We start from the raw sequence: 10819 nt of genomic DNA, 5'->3' as shown, positions 1-10819 counted from the left end.
GACATGTATGCTGCATGCATCGCGCGGGGTAGGTAACGGAGCGCGTGGTGTGGGAGAGCGTCAAGGGGAGGGCCCGATCTTCTTGAATTGGCGGAGGAGGACAGTGGTCGCTTGTTGAGGGAGCAGCTCCCCTCCTCGGCACGCCTATAACAAGAGGGGTGAAGGGAGAGCTGAGCCATCCATCTCTGCACCATTCTTCCCTGCCTTCTACCTCTTGCTGGTCATGTTGAAGAAGTGAGCCTGGGGCCAAGCCCCTGTCTTTAGTTTAGAGCTTCTTACGGATCCAGGGGGTACTCTCGCGGTGAAGTGACAACGCCCGAGGTGGTGACTCCGGTGTCCTTGTCGCCGGGTCGCCCGTAGCCTTGATTCTAGTGGGAGGGGACGTGAACGACACCATGCTGAGGCCTGTAGTGGGCACGGGGCATGGTAGTCGGTCGTCCTCCATTCTTCACTCCTTCACGATGCTGAGGAGGGGTCACGGGAAGGGTTCGCCGTTGACAAAGGCGAACCTGACTCCTCCTGGGCATCATCCTCTGGTCGTGCAGGAGGGCTTCTTGCTCCCATACACGTCTTCGGAGCGTGCAGTGGTTTCTGACGTCAGGGCCGTTGGGGACGACCATGCTCTCGATGGGATAAACCAGAGAGCCTGGTGTCCGGCGTGGCTGTCGTGCTAAGGTTTTCAGGTGGCATTGATGCGGATGGCGGCGGCAACCCACGACGGGTCAGGAACGTGGATGACCGTTCCAACTAGTCGTGTTTTACAGTGACTCCGTGTCCCCCATCTGGTCCTCCGGAAGTGTCACCATCTGCGCCTGCCCTCTGGTTTCTTCCTCCTTGCTGAGGAGTGGCGCTATCCTGATCCTAGGGAGGTGCCGAATCCCATTTGGGTCTGCAACCGGCCTCCTCGACCTCTTCCCGAAGGAGATGGACAAGGGCAAAGGTATCACGGGGCACTTATCCTTTTTCAATCTTAAACTTGTCGTCTCTCACCAAATTTTAGTTCAAATAATGTAATCTCTCTTGATCCATGTCTGTGTTCTGTAAGGCTTGTACTTGTAAGATTAGCATATTAACGAAAAATATGAACCTTGCCGGGAACTCGTGCATGTATATGTCCATGTAGAGGTGAAAATGCATCTTTATTTTAAATAAATTAATTTTCCCCAACAGGCTATCCTGCCGGTACCCTTTTTATTTTGTTGCCGGAGAACTGAGCCTACCGGGCAAAAAATAAAGGGACCAGCCCCTCACCAACCCTTTTTCATCAAAGGCCCACTGCGACCATCCTGGCTGAAGCAACGTTCGAGCCAAGGGTTGGAGCACGTAAGTTTCGAAGAGCGGCGAGGTTTCTCATGCACAAGTTTTAGATTACAGAACACTTATGGACAAGAGGTACAACTTATCAATTTGTCTTGTCAGGGATCGCAGCACCGGTCCATCTCCCCATGTTCTTGCAGAAGCAAAGTTCACGACAGGAACCTGTAGCTTCATGCACATGAGAATGATGCAGAATGCGATCCTATCTATACCCACATGCAAATGCTCATGAAATGCTTATGCAATGCTCTTGAAATGCTCCTGCATGCATGCAACTTGGTCAGAGGCCCCAAGTGCTTCGTTTATTTCTCTGTTGCTCAGGGTCATCGCCTTGCTTTGTACAAGGGGTTACATGCAGCTGAGGCACGACCTGTAAAAAAAGGTGGCTGCCGGGCAGGGCCCGACATCCGCACCTTACGGGTAGAACTTGTCGAGATGCTCAATATTCCATGAGTATTGCAATTGATTGCCATCTCCAATCTCCAGATGTACTACACCAGGTCTGGTGACTCAAACTACCAAGTAAGGGCCTTCCCACTTCGGCGTCAACTTGTTTGTACCCTTGGTGGACTGAACGCGCCTAAGGACAAGGTCGCCTTCCTCAAAACACCGGGCATGAACCATGCGGCTATGATAGTGATGCAGGGCTTGCTGATAGCGTGCAGCATGCATAGCACAGTTCTCCTCGAGTAGCACAGCATCGTCACGTCAGTGCTGATCTTGCACTACTTCATCATAGGCAAACACTAAAGGCAACCCGTAAATGAGTTCCGTGGGGATAACTACTTCTGCCCCATAGACTAGGGAGAAGGGAGTCTACCCGGTAGCTCGATTTGGTGTCGTTCTGAGGGACCACAGAACTATCGGCAACTCATCGATCCACCGCATGCCGTGCTTATGCAGCATATCAAAGGTTCTTGTCTTGAATCCTCGTGGCACTTTAGCATTCGCCCTCTCAGCTTGCCCGTTGCTTCCGGGATGTCCGACAGAGCCAAATGAGATCTTGCCTCCGAGGGCATGAACATATTGCATGAAGGCGCGGCTCATGAATTGGGTGCCATTGTTGGTAATGATCCTTGCTGGGACTCCAAAATGACACACCAACTCTGTCAAGAACTTGATAGCTAATTGAGCAGTCACCTTTCTCACGGCAGCAACTTCTGGCCACTTCGTAAACTTGACGATAGCAACGAACAAGAATTCAAAGCCCCCGACTGCTCGGGGGAAAGGGCCGAGGATATCGAGCCCCCAGACCGAAAATGGCCATGATAAAGGGATTGTCTGAAGAGCCAGGGCAGGCAGGTGGATTTTCGTGGAATGGAACTGGCAAGCTTCACATTTGGTGACTAGCTCAACCGTATCTTAGAGGGCTGTGGGCCAATAGAATCCTTGCCAGAATGCTATTCCAATGAATCCCCTTGATCCAATGTGGGAGCCGCACATGCCTTTGTGTATCTCAGCCAGCAGTTCCTTTCCATCTTCCCGGCAGATGCACTTCAATTTCACACTGTTGTGCCTCCTTCTGTATAGAGTGCCATAGACAAACCGATACATACTGGCCCTTCGGGCTACTCTTTCAGCTTCATCTTGGTCACGGGAAGTTCTCTGCACGAGGTACGTGCTCTGTTCGCAATCCGTCAAAGCGCTCCTCCAATATCCTCACTTCCTCAATGTACGCCTCCATCAATGGACTTTGGTAGTCCTTGTTAACTTGGCTCACCACAGGCTGTGAGTCTCCTCGAATGATCAGCTTCTTGATTCCCAACTCTGCGGCAATCCTGAGCCCGGCGAGGAGCCCTTCATACTCTGTTGTACTCTTGGTTGCCTCTTCCCGGGCAAAATGCATCTGGACGACGTACTTCAAGTGCTCCCCGGAGGGTGCTACGAGAAGCATGCCAGCCCCTGCACATTGTAGGGAAAAGGCAGCATCGAAATACATTATCCATTCTTGGGGCGCCTCCTTGCCGGGGATGACTATTTCCAGCACTTCCTCATCAGGGTTTTGGCGTCCATTCTGCAATAAACTCTGCCAATGCCCTGCTCTGGATTGTTGATGTGCTCTCAAATTTCAGACCAAAACTAGATAACTCCAAAGCCCACTCAACTGACTCTACTGGTAGCCTCAGGGTTTTGGAGTATCCTTTGCGACGGGAAGCGAGTGACAACCGTGATCTTGTGGTCCTGGAAGTAGTGGCGCAGTTTCCTTGAGGCCATGATGAGACCAAAGATTAACGTTTGCATGCCAGAGTACCTTGATCTAGCCCCCAGTAGTAAGGAACTGATGAAGTACACTGGGTGCTGCACCACCTTCTTCCTTGCCGTGTCCTTGGGGTTGCCCTCGATGCCGTGCTCATTCTCGCTATGATCTTTGTCTGGGTCTGCCAGGCCTTGCTCACTTTCGGCTTCCTCCACTTCTCGCTGCGCCACCAAGACTGCACTGACAACTTGATTGGTTGTTGCCAAGTATTGTAGCAATGGTTCTTGTGGTCTGGGGGCAATCAAGGTGGGCATAGAGGACAAGTAGGCCTTCAACTCTAGCAAAGGCGCATCTGCTTCTGGGGTCCACTTCATGGGTCCTGTCTTCTTCAAGATTTTGAAGAACGGCAGGGCGCACTCTGCAGACTTAGAAAAGAATGTGCTTAGCGTGGCAACGCACCCTGTCAGATGCCACACATCCTTGACAGTCCTTGGTGCCTGGATCTAGTCGATAGCCTTGATCTTGTCGGGGTTGGCATGGATCCCCCGATGGGATACAAAGTACCAAGTAACTTGCCGGAGGGAACCCCAAACACACACTTCTCCGGGTTGAGCTTCAAATTGATCTTGCGCAGATTAGCAAATGTCTCCTCCAAGTCCTGGATGAGGGTTGCTATGTCCTTGGTCTCGACCACAATATCATACATATAAGCCTGAATGTTTCTGTGTAGCTCTAGCTCAAAACCAATCTGGACTGCCCTTGCAAAAGTAGACCCGACACTCTTTAATCCGAAAGGCATGCGGATAAAACAGTACGTACCACATGGGGTGATGAACGAGGTCTTCTCTTCGTCTCCCTTGGACATGAAGATTTGATGATATCCAGAATATGCATCCAAAAAGGAGAGCAAATCGCAGCCTGGAGTGGAATCCACAATCTAGTCGATGCGCGGCAAGGGAAATGAGCCCTTCGGGCAAGCCTTGTTGATGAGAAATCTATGCAAAGCCACCATTTCCCATTGGCCTTCCGAAAAACCACTGGATTTGCTAACCATGTTGGATGTAGCACTCCTCTGACCAAACCAGCTGCCTCAAGCTTCTTGATCTCGTGTGTAATGAACTGCTGCATTTCCAATGCTTGCTTCCGAACTTTCTGCTTGACAGGTCAGGCGTGTGGGCAGATATCTAGGTGGTGCTTGATTACCTCCCTGGGAACACCGGGGATATCAGATGGTTGCCAGGCAAACACATCGATATTCACCCACAGGAAGGCAACGATCGTGCTTTCCTATTTGTCATCGAGGTAGCGCTGATAGTGAAGGTACCATCAACGCCAGCCAGCCCTGTCGGTACCTTCACCTGTGGTGCAGCAACCTAGGATCTCTTGCTGTTGGAACTTTCCTGCAAGTCATCAACAGGTGCAGCAGTCTCCGGAGAGGTACACTTCCCGGATTCCTTGCCAGCGTCCTTGCTATCCTTCTTCTTTCATCTATCCTCCTTGGCTGAAACTGCTGCTGCCGCTGTCGCGACTGCATCCCGGTACATCTTGTCCATGCAAATAATTGCGTCCTTCTCATCTGATCGGATGGAAATGACTCCAACTAGCCCAGGCATCTTCAACGTGTTGTAGGCATAGTGGGATGCCACCATGAATTTGGCCAGAGCTGGGCTTCCAAGGACCCCATTGTACGACAGGGGGAGGTCGACCACATCGAACACAATCTTCTCAGTCCGATAGTCCAACTCCCCTCCAAATGTCACAGGCAACATGATCATTCCCTTAGTATGAATCCTGCCGGGATTAACTCCTTGAAACGTGTCGGTGACCTTCAATTCATCCTCTGCTATCTGGAGTTTGCAGACGACCTTTGGGGAAATCAGATTTAACCCAGTCCCGCCATCAACCAACATCTTTGTGACCTTGAGGTTGTGAATTGTTGGGGAGACCAACAATGGCAAACATCCTACCGCGATGGTACGGTCAGGATCAGGATGGTCCTCTTCATCAAAGATGAGGGGTGTGCATGCCCATTTGAGTGGATTCTAGGCCTCTGGCACTCATTCTATGGCATTGACCTCACGTGCCCACCGTTTGAATTGGCGGTGAGTGGAGTGCCGGGATGCACCCCCGTGAATGCACAGGCCGTCACTGGCCTTCTGGCATTTTGACCCTTTTCCTTATCACGCTTCTCATATTCTACTCTATACCTCTTAACGAGCTGCTCAACTTGATAACACTCTTGAAGGACGTGGCCCTTTGTCCGATGAATCTTGCAGTACGACCCATCACCCTTCCCGGCCTTCTCGTTAGCTGCAGCCTCCCGGCAGCCAGCGCACGTGGCAACTTCCTTGCCGGGGGCTTCGGCTTTAGCCTTCTTGCCCATACTAGGTGTACCCGATCCTTCAACAGTCATTGCTGCCTTATCCTTGCGCCTCTTGTTGTGCTTCTTGCTCTTCTTCTGACTGGTGGATTCGTCGTCATCCTCCGAGTCGATGTTGACACAATCCTCTTTTCCTGGGAGTTTACTTCCTTCCTCCATCCGAGCACACTTGTCCACCAAGGTGTAGAGCTCTATTGCAGTCTTGGGCAACCGCACATTCATCTTGGAACGAATCCTTCAGTTGCGCACATTGCACTGGAAGGCGTCTATCACAGCTGCTAGATTGATGTTCGGAATATTCCTGTGGATTCTGCTGAATCTCTGCAAATACTTTCGGAGAGTCTCTCCTTCTTTCTGTTGGAGAAGCTGCAAGTCGCTGGGATGACCTGGTTCTTGATGGCCGCCAGTGAAGGTGTCAATGAGCTCATGGCACAAGTCAGCCCATGATGAATTTGAGTTCTCTGGCAGGTGCATCAGCCAGGACCTCACATTGGATTTTAGAGCGAAAGGGAAGTAGGTGGCAAACACCTTCTCATCTCTTCCCCCGACAGCCTGAACAGCGATGGTGTATATGCTCAGAAACTGTGCCGGGTTCAACCTTCATCATACTTCTCGGGTATCTCTGGCTTGAACGTGCGGATGGACGACCCATCGACTTGCCGCAGCTCAAGAGTGAAGGCAGGGCACCCGACCTTGAAAGGCAGGCACCCACCAACCCCGAGCGCAGGCTCGTCAACATTGGGATCGTCGCCCCCATCAGCCCGGTGGTGGTCGCCGCGGCGTCATCCAACAATGATGCGCGCGTCTCCCCTCCACCTGTCCTCCGGTGCTCGCCATTGGCCTGGACGCCCTCGAGGGTCAGAAGTGGCTATCGAGACATCATAAGGTTCTTGATTCTGTCGCACTCGCGCTGGTTGTCGTGGAGGGGGTGGTCCCTTCGGTACGACCAGCAACGCGAGCCATTGTTGTTGTTGGGGAGGCTGTGGCGGGCCAGCTTGTTGTGAGCCCCGAGCCTCGGCGAACCCGAGCAGACTCTGGATAGTGGCGCGCCACTCGTCCATCTGCTCGGCCGCCGGCGGAAACCTTAGCAGCAGTTGAGCCTGCACCATGGCTTCCGTAGCAGTACTTGGCATTGGTGATGATGACGTAAATCTTACTGTCGCTCGCCTCTTGACGGTGCGAGCAGGGACAGTACCACGCCCCCGCTGCTGCGAGGCGGCCATCTGGATGGCATGGTGACGTGGAGAAGGCGCTTGTGAGCCAGCGGCTCCGTTGGGCGCAGCGGCTTTGTCGACTTGCCCCGAGGGGAAGTGCGTGCGCTGCGGTCGCTCTCGCGGTGGGGGCGGCCGGAGGGCGGCGATTCGCCCTAGACCGAGCGCCATAGCAATGGCTGTGCCCATCGGCGACAGGAAGGAGCGTGGATGGAGTAACCCCTTCATCCATACCTCGTGGAGCGTGGCCATTGGGATGTTGCTGATGTTGCTCTCCTCTGGTGTCTCCCGCTCCTGCTTCGGCCACTTGGGAAGTGGTGATGTTGCCGCCTGCTCCAACCACATCCCCAGGAGCGTCCACATCCTCACACGCCTTTGCATCTCCCATAGAATTGGTGGACGCGGGCGGCGGAGCCTTCGAGGTGGACGGGTGAGCCGAAGCACCAGATTTCTTCTTGGGCACCATGGCTGATGGCACCATCGAAGACAAAGATAGCGATGAAGATGACACGCTGCACATGCTTTCAGGTTCATGCAAGTGATCCCACTACCTGGCGCCAAAGATGTCATGGGAAACCACGGCCACCTATGGGTCCAAAGGCCCCTTGGTAGTTCGGCAGGGGGGGATGTCACATTGCACAAAGAGCAGAAGAACGTGGGACAACACGACAGAAATCACAGGGGCGGTTTTACCCAGGTTCGGGCTACCGCGAGGCGTAAAACCCTACCCCTACTTTGGTGGATTGATGGTGGAAGAATGGTGGTGGAGCGTACTACACTTGCCCGGCAGGGTCGCCTTGGGGGAGGCAGTGGCGACGCGCGTATGAGTGTGTGGGTGTCCAACCTTCTAACCCTTTCCATGGTTCCCATGGGCCTCCTTTTATAGATTAAGGGGTCACCACAATGTCAAAATAGTCATTATGCACTGATAAGATAGCAAACAGTGCTATCATACCTAACTCTGCAGGCTGATAATGCGGATTAAATGCACCACTCAATGTCACATCGACGCTTGCCCGACAAGCCTTGCTGGGAAGTTTTGCCAGCTCCACGCCTGCTCGTCTGACAAGTCGCAGGACGGGTGTCGCCTGTAGGTGTTTCCTGTAGAGAGAGGCTGCCATGTGGTGAATGGCTGCCATTCAGTCACTTTGCGGCTTGACACCGCATTGATCAACGACGTGGGTCGTGGTGAAACGGCTTGGTGAGGTGGCTCTGCCTCCGCGAGTTCCGGCAGGCCCTGCCGGGGAGGCTTGGAGGTTTCTGTTGGGGAAGCCCCCGTCCTTAACAGGCTCACCTGCCCAGCAAGGGAGGTTTTTTCGCCTGGTGGCATCTTGGTTCTCTTGAGCTGCATGTTGATTCCTTGGAAATCTTGATCTCTTGTGCTCTGACTTGCTTCGGTGCCGTAATCTTGTTCCCGTGCCTATGCACAGTCTAGGCAACAGACCCAGGGTTTGTTGCACCGACAACCGGCAAAGGGAATTTTGATATCTCAAGAGAAATATCTGAAAGAATGCCTGAAGAAGTTCAGAATGCAAGATTCTGAAATGAAGGGCTATAAAACTCCTATGCCCACGAATGGTAAGCTGGATGCAGATGTGTATGGTAAGGATTACGATCAAAAAGCTTATTGTTTGATGATTGGTTATCTTCCTTACCTATGTCCATCTAGACCTGACATTATGTTCAGTGTTTGCATGTCCGCCCGCTATCAAGCAGCACAGAAAGAATCACATCACCAAGTAGTCAAGTGCATTATGAGTTATTTGGGTCACACCACCACCTTAGGTTTATGGTATCCTAATGGAGCACCGTTCAATCTCATCAGATTTTTAGAATCAGATTGGGGTGGTGACTTGGTTGACAGGAAATCTACTTTGAGGACATGCCATTTCCTTGGTAGGTCATTGGTATGTTGATCATCAAGGAAGCAGAATTGTGTATCTCTTTCTACGGCTAAGGCCGGATATATAGCTGCTGGTGCTTGTTGCACTCAGTTATTATGGATGAAGTAGACTCTGAAGGATTATGGCATCAAGGTCAAGAATATACCTCTATATTGTGACAATGAGAGTGCCATCAAAATTGCACATAATCATGTGCAGCATTCTCGCATGAAGCATATTGCCATCAGACATCATTTCATTCGCAATCATGTTGCTCGAGAGGATATTGTCATCAATCATGTCAAGACCGAAGACAATCTCGCCGACATATTCACCAAGCCTCTCGATGAGAAAAAGATTATGTTCGTTACAGTGTGAACTAAATACACTACAAAAAAAGACACATCCGTGACATTTTGGGCCGAATGAATTTTTTTCTCTCATGCTTATGACACTTCTATGACGATAATTGTGACAAACCCGGTATCATCATAGATGTGGTGGGCTCCTACTTCTATGACAAAAAATCAAGACAGAAAATGGGCTTTTCTTCCTGGACGGCCCGGAGACGCAGCTGCATGACATTCTTTGGGACGTCGATGACGGAGAAAACCGTGGTAGAAGCGAGGGCGAGGAAAATATCGCGGGAGTTCCTGGTTACGGTGGGTGGTCGGGGCTGAGCGATGCGCGTTTCTCTAGTACGTACGCGCGTGTGTGTGAGGCGTTGTGCTCTAACTGAACCCGAGCGATTGCACTGCAGGCTCTAACTGAACCCGAGCGATTGCACTAACTACGTTACTGAACCCTGATCGATCCCTTGCTGTTAACTGAACCCGAGTGTGATTCCTTCGCTACTGCTGCTAACTGAAGCCGATTGATGCTTCCCCTGGATGAATAGTGAGCGTTGTTGGGGGTTTGGATGAACAGTTCCCAGTGGGGGGTTGGATGAACAGGACCCCGTGGTAGTAGAGGCCGTTGCCGCTCGATGAACAGTACCCTGATCGATCGAGCCGGTGGATGAACAGGACCCCGTGGAGGGCTGGATCAACAGTACTGGTGGAGGGCTGGTTGAATAGTAGCCGGTGGAGGGCTGGATGAAAAGTAGCCCGTGGAGGGGTGGTTGAAGAGGACCCTGTGGAGAGGGCTCGTTGAAAAGTAGCCGGTGGAGAAGCGCGCGGTGGAGGCTGGATGAACAGGAGCCCGTGGATGAATAGTCGCAGGTGGAGGCTGGAGGAGGTTGACGGTGGATGAACAGTAGCCTGTGGTGGTTGGAGGAGGTCGACGGTGGAGATGAACAGTATCTCGCAGAGTCCTGTTTTGCGGTACGCCACACCCCTCCGATGAGCAGGACCCCCGTTTCGACCATAGCGCTCCAACACAAGTCCGTTTCCTCCGTTTTGCGGTACATCACACCCCTCCCAATCAACAGGACCCCGTTTCAACCGTAGGAAGTCTGTTTCCTCCGTTTTGCGATACGCCAGACCCCTCCCGATGAACATGATCCCATTTCGATCGTGGTCGGTCAAACACAAGGATGTTTCCTCCGTTCTGCGGTATGCCAGGCCTCGTTTCCATCGGTTGTTCCATCCAAGCCGGTTGGCTCCCAATGAACAACATGCGTTCCGTTGCCTCCCGATGAACACAAGCATTCCGTTGCCTCCCCATGAACATGACAATGACGCAGTTTCTCCATTCCGACCCAGCCATGTACACGAGCCCTGGCAGTACGTATGCACGAGTAGGCGTTCGAGACCCCGCCCATATGTACGTACGTGGCCGTATTTTCTTTCTTGCACCTTGGCCACTGTACGTACGTGTACATGCTACGTGC

Source organism: Triticum aestivum, chromosome 2D (genome assembly GCF_018294505.1).
Source record: "Triticum aestivum cultivar Chinese Spring chromosome 2D, IWGSC CS RefSeq v2.1, whole genome shotgun sequence".
Taxonomy (NCBI): domain Eukaryota; kingdom Viridiplantae; phylum Streptophyta; class Magnoliopsida; order Poales; family Poaceae; genus Triticum; species Triticum aestivum.
Note: the sequence above shows the minus strand (reverse complement) of the source record.